This window comes from Triticum aestivum, chromosome 6D (assembly GCF_018294505.1).
Source record: "Triticum aestivum cultivar Chinese Spring chromosome 6D, IWGSC CS RefSeq v2.1, whole genome shotgun sequence".
Classification (NCBI taxonomy): domain Eukaryota; kingdom Viridiplantae; phylum Streptophyta; class Magnoliopsida; order Poales; family Poaceae; genus Triticum; species Triticum aestivum.
In genome coordinates this window covers 342,098,976-342,105,412 of record NC_057811.1, presented here as the reverse complement: position 1 = coordinate 342,105,412, position 6,437 = coordinate 342,098,976, and positions in this window count along the sequence as shown.

Below are 6,437 nucleotides of genomic sequence, written 5' to 3'. Positions count from 1 at the left end.
GAACTTGTGTGGTGAGGACTTGGTCAGTTCAACCTCTCCCTACTATGGTGGCTAGCTCTACTTATATAGGCCCTGGTCCTCTCCCCAAATATTGAGCAGGAAGGGAGCCAACAATGGCGGCCAATTTGAAAGGGGACAGCGAGTACAAGCTATCCGGACAAAAGCGGTCTTCGCATGCGAAAGGGCTCTGGCGATGACGCCATCTTGGGCTCCACGGTGACCTCCGTCCTGCTGGCCGGCTGGTCTCGCTCTCGTTGCACCGATAAGGAAACCTTTGCTTGATGCCTCGGTACTCCGCGCATGCATTGGCCTCCTTAGCACCAAAGAGGAAACAAGGACGCTGCGCGCGCTGGCGCCCGCCTGGCGCCCACCTGATCCTGATCGTCATGGCTCCCGTCATGAGAGCCTCGTGAGGTTTGCCCTGCTTTGATATCTCCGCTCCTCGCGAGCCTGCCTGGAGAGGCCGCTCCTGAGGAGGTCTTGCATTGTCCGCCTCGCGAGGCTTGGCCCCTCGCGAGGGTCTTGAATGCCTTGCTGATGAAGATGAGCCGTACAGGCCCACTAGCATAGCCACGCCGTGGGCCGCAGGCAGGCAAGTCTGGGGACCCCCGTTCCCAGAACGCCGATAGCTGTAGAGCTGTTCGGAGTTGTTGGCAGCTAATATGTTGCCGTATCGAGCTCCTGGCGATTAGTGCCGAGGTGTGTATGTGAAACCACCGAAGAGGTAAAATAAAGTTCTATGAGGAAAAGTAAGTTCTCAAGGCGGCTTATGTTCACTAGAATCTGATTGATACGTCGAACGCAATCTTACAGATTATAACACCCCTTCCCAGGTCATTTTACATACCAAGGGTCAAAGGCTAAGGAAAAAGGCTATATCCAGGTTTTAAATAGAGTGTTTGGTCTACAAAAAATCTTTTTGACCTCCTATCGCACGTCTGCGCTCCCTTTCCCTTAGCAAACATGATTCCTTAAAACGAACAATCTTTGGTTGCCTGGAAAAAATTGGGCTCCGAAAGAGTCCTTGCAGGTCCATAGGACGAACAGGTTTCGATTCATCTGTAAAGAAAGATAAGAAATAGTTAGAAGCAAGGCAGAAAAGCTGTGGGAGGACAAACTGTGTTGTAAGCCTGTCCGCGTTATGCCTCGCCGATGACCAAGGTATTTTAAGTGCATAATTATGCACGCGCGATGCGAACGACGGAGGCGGAGCTGCTAATCTAGCTCTAAAATTGACCGGCTTGTATAATAGAGGCCGGTGGCTTAATGGCCGAGGAGGTATGCGGTTTAACGAGGCCGCTTTGTACTTCGGTTGTGATGGCCGTGGTATACTCTTCGGAATGGAGGGGGTGTTTCGTGTTTCCTTTGATTGTTATGACGCCGCGTGGACCAGGCATCTTAAGCTTTAGATAGGCGTAGTGTGGGACCGCATTGAAACAAGCAAAAGCGGTCCGCCCAAGCAGTGCATGCTATCCACGGCAGAACAGAACAATATCGAAGGTCAAGGCTTCACTTCGGAAGTTGTCTGGCGAACCGAAGACAACTTCCAGTGTGATTGAGCCCGTACAGTGAGCTGCTTCGCCGGGTATTACCCCTTTGAAGGTAGTTATGGTGGGCTCTATCCTTGAGGGATCAATGTCCATTTTGCGAACAATGTCTTGATAGAGCAAATTAAGGCTACTGCCGCCGTCCAGAAGGACTCGTGTGAGATGGAATCCATCAATGATTGGGTCGAGGACCAGAGCTGCCGAATCTTTTGACGGACACTTGTTGGGTGGTCATTGCGATCGAAAGTGATCGGACATGCTGCCCATGGGTTAAATTTTGGTACGACCGGCTTTATGGCGTAGTCATCTCGTGGTGCGCACTTGCGCTCCCTCGTAGGGATGTGCGTCATAGATATCATGTTTACTGTTTTTACTTCGGGGGGAAATTGCTTTTGACCCCCGGTGTTTGGCTGGCGAGTCTCCTCGTCTTTGCTGTCACTAGGCGGCCCCTTCCCTTTGTGTTCGGCGTTGAGCTTGCCTGCTTGTTTGAAAACCCAACAATTTCTGTTGGTATGGTTGGGGGGTTTGTTAGGGCTGCCATGAATTTGACAGGGCTGATCCAGTATCTTGTCTAAACTGGATGGACCATCTTTGTTTGCCTTGAATGGCTTCTTTCATTGACCGGGTTTGGAACCACTGAATCCGGCATTGACCGCCGTGTCTTGGGTTCCTACATTGTTGTTTAGACGCTTGTTTTTATTGCGTCGAGGCTTGCCATTGCCGTCCCTGACCTCAGAGGTGCTAGGATCATTGGTGCTATTGTTTCGTCGAGCCAGCCAGCTATCTTCTCCCGCGCAGAAGCGGGTCATCAGTACGGTAAGAGCTGCCATAGACTTTGGCTTTTCTTGGCCGAAGTGGCGGGCAAGCCACTCATCTCGGACACTATGTTTAAAGGCCGCTAGGGCTTCGGCGTCCAGACAGTCGATGATTTGGTTCTTTTTAATTAAGAACCTGGTCCAGAGCTTCCTGGCTGACTCTCCGGGCTGTTGAATGATGTGACTGAAGTCATCGACATCCGAAGGCCAGACATATGTGCCTTGGAGGTTGCCGCGAAAGGCGTCTTCCAGGTCTTCCCAGTTGCCAATAGAGTTTTCTGGGAGGCTGTTTAGCCAGTGTCGGGCTGGTCCCTTTAATTTCAGTGGGAGGTATCTGATGGCATGTAGATCATCGCCACGGGCCATGTGGATATGGAGAAGGAAGTCGATTGTTCCATCATATGATTCAATATTCATAGGTTTGAACCCTTTCGGGAATTCATGCTCCATTACTTCATCAGTGAAGCAGAGGGGGTGTGCGGCGCCTCTACATCGGGCCAAGTCGCGACGTAGCTCGGATGGAGCTCGTCTGCAGTTTTCGGCCCGGGCGTGATTATGCTTGTCACGTCCGGCTAGATAGCCGTCGTCGCGTCTCGGGGCGCGCCCCCGCGATCCGTAGATCGATCCGGTCTGGCCTGCTCTACTGTCAAGGTCTTGGCGCAGGTCATATCACTACAAAAAAAAGACACATCCGTGACATTTTGGGCCGAACGAAATTTTTTTCTGTCATACATATGACACTTCTATGACGATAATTGTGAAAAAAACCCGGTATCATCATAGATGTGGTGGGCTCCTACTTCTATGACAAAAAATCATGACAGAAAATGGGCTTTTCGTCCTGGGCGGGCCGGAGACGCAGCTGCATGACATTCTTTGGGCCGTCCATGACGGAAAAAACCGTGGTAGAAGCGAGGGGGAGGAAAATTTCGGGGAGTTCCCGGTTACGGTGGGAGGTCGGGGCCGAGCGATGCGCGTTTCTCTCGTACACGTACGCGCGTGTGTGCGAGGCGTTGGCTCTAACTGAACCCGAGCGAGGCGTTGGGCTCTAACTGAACCCGAGCGATTGCACTGCAGGCTACGCGTTACTGAACCCGAGCGATCGATCGATGGCTGTTAACTGAACCCGATCGAGCGATTCCTTCGCTACTGCTGCTAACTGAAGCCGATCGATGCTGCCTCTGGGATGAACAGTGAGTGCTGCGGGGGGGGTTTGGATGAACAGTGAGCGGTGGCGTTGCCTCTGGATGAACAGGACCCCGTGGTGTGGTGGAGGGCTGGATGAACAGTAGACGGTGGAGGGGTGCCCGTGGAGGGGTGGTTGAACAGGACCCCGTGGTGTGGAGGGCTGGATGAACAGTAGACGGTGGAGGGGTGCCCGTGGAGGGGTGGTTGAACAGGACCCCGTGGTGTGGAGGGCTGGATGAACAGTAGACGGTGGAGGGGTGCCCGTGGAGGGGTGGTTGAACAGTAGCCGGTGGAGTAGCGCGCGGTGGAGGCTGGATGAACAAGAGCCCGTGGAGGCTAGAGGAGGTCGACGGTAGCCCGTGGAGGCTGGAGGAGGTCGACGGTGGAGATGAACAGTATCCCGTGGAGTCCCGTTTTGCGGTACGCCACACCCCTCCCGATGAACAGGACCCCCGTTTCGACCGTAGGAGGTCCGTTTCTCCGTTTGCGGTACGCCACACCCCTCCCGATCAACAGGACCCCCGTTTCGACCGTAGGAGGTCCGTTTCCTCCGTTTTGCGGTACGCCACACCCCTCCCGATCAACAGGACCCCCGTTTCGACCGTAGGAGGTCCGTTTCCTCCGTTTTGCGGTACGCCACACCCCTCCCGATCAACAGGACCCCCGTTTCGACCGTAGGAGGTCCGTTTCGTCCGTTTTGCGGTACGCCACACTCCTCCCGATCAACAGGACCCCCGTTTCGACCGTAGGAGGTCCGTTTCCTCCGTTTTGCGGTACGCCACACCCCTCCCCATGAACACGACGCATTCCGTTGCCTCCCCATGAACACGACGCATTCCGTTGCCTCCCCATGAACACGACGACGACGCTGTTTCTCCGTTCCGACCCAGCCATGTACACGAGCCCTGGCCGTACGTATGCGCGAGTAGGCGTTCGAGACCCCGCCCGTATGTACACATACGTGGCCGTATTTTCTTTCTTGCACCCTGGCCGCTGTACGTACGTGTACATGCTACGTGCGCGCCTCTACTACGACACGTACGCGCCTCTACTACGACACGTGCGCGCCTCTACATCCACCAGTATATATGTACGTACACGTTCGCGACCAGAATGACAACGCTACGTACGCTTCGACCAGGTGGGTCCCGACTGTCAGGCACTTCCTTGCCTGCGAAGATGTAGCTGGTGGGTCCCAGCAGTCAGGGGGGCGAATCGTTTTTTTGCCCGGCCGCACTTCCTTGCATGCGAAGATGTAGCTGGTGGGTCCCAGCAGTTAGGGGAAACGTTTTTTTCGCGAAATACAGTGGCCCGTCCGGTGGGTCCCAGCTGTCACGTGGAGGAATAATTATTTTCCGCGTAATAAGGAGGCACTTCCTTGCTGCGGCCGTGGACCCAGCTGTCAGCCTCTCCACGTACAGTCCACGTCCGATGGAAGTCGTTCCTTGACCACGTTGACCACGCCGCGCCGAGAGCACCAGGGCAGTGGACGACGGCGAGGCCTAGGAAGGGGACGACGGGGAGCCGGGGAAGACGCGGCAGTGGAAGCCCACGCGGAGAGGAGTACGAGGGTTCAAGGGTTCGGCTGCGGTGTGAGGCTGCCGTCGCCGCAGGGCCTGGCCAACGGTGGGAATAGTAGGGGGCGGTGAGGCCTCCGCGGCAGCACAGCCGGCCACGGGAGGCAGGAGCATGCGGCACGACCGGCGCTGCTTTGGGCGGCTGGAGCAAGAAGACCAGAGGTTGAAGAAGCACTACGGCCGTTGGATGGACATCGTACGGTCACTGGAGCTAGAATCGTGCATATTGACTAAGTTGACAAAGCCCTCCGTCCCCGTCAACTTAGTAGGCCCACAAGTTAGCCTGCCACTATACTGGGTCCCAGCTAACAGGGGGAGTATTCATTTTTTTGTGCGTAATAAGGAGGCACTTCCTTGCGTGCGAAGATATAGCTGGTGGGTCCGAGCTGTCAGCGGCGGTAACGTTTTTTTCGCGAAATACAGAGGCCCTTTCGGTGGGTCCCTGATGTCAGGTGGAGGAATCATTATTTTGCGCGTAATAAGGAGGCATTTCCTTGCGTGCGGCCGTGGACCCAGCTGTCGGCCTCTCCACGTACAGTCCACTTCAGATGCATGTCGGTCGTTGACCACGTTGACCAGGCCGCGCCGAGAGCACCAGGGCGGTGGACGACGGCGAGGCCTAGGAAGGGAACGACACGGAGGCAGGGAAGACTCGGCAGTTGTTTCCTGTACGAGGGTTTACTGGTTCGTCTGCCGTCGCCGGAGAATAACAGCAGGTGTGGGTGAGTAGAGGGATGGCTAGGCCAGCGATGGGAGTACGGTGGGGCGGTGAGGCCTGCGCGGCAGCAGAGCCGGCCGCGGGGAGGAGGGAGCAGGCAGTCCCGCCGGCGCTTGTTTGAGCGGCTGGAGCAGGAAGAGCAGAGATTGAAGAAGCACGACGGCCGTTGGATGGCCATCCAACAGTCACTGCTTGTGCGTCAACCTTTTTTTAGGAAAGCCTCAAATCTGTGGAAAACAGCATACAACCCATCTGCCATTATTTCTAATAATTTACAGCCCATTTGCTAATTATTAAGGTTTTTTTGGAGCCCATATTCTTTTTGTTAGCATTACAGCCCATATTGTGGCCACGGTTAAAAAATTATACGAAATTTTGCATATTTCGGTGCGGTCCGAACTGTTTTTAATCCCGAAATTTCGACTCACATTCAAACTGATTTTAAAAATAAATGTATATCAATATAAAATCCAACAAATTCTCCACGCATAAAAATTAATGTAATTTAAAATCTCGAAATGAAAAAAAGATATTTGAAACTAATTGCCGGTTTGATGTGTTTTAAAAATGTACAGCCCATTTCTCATTACTG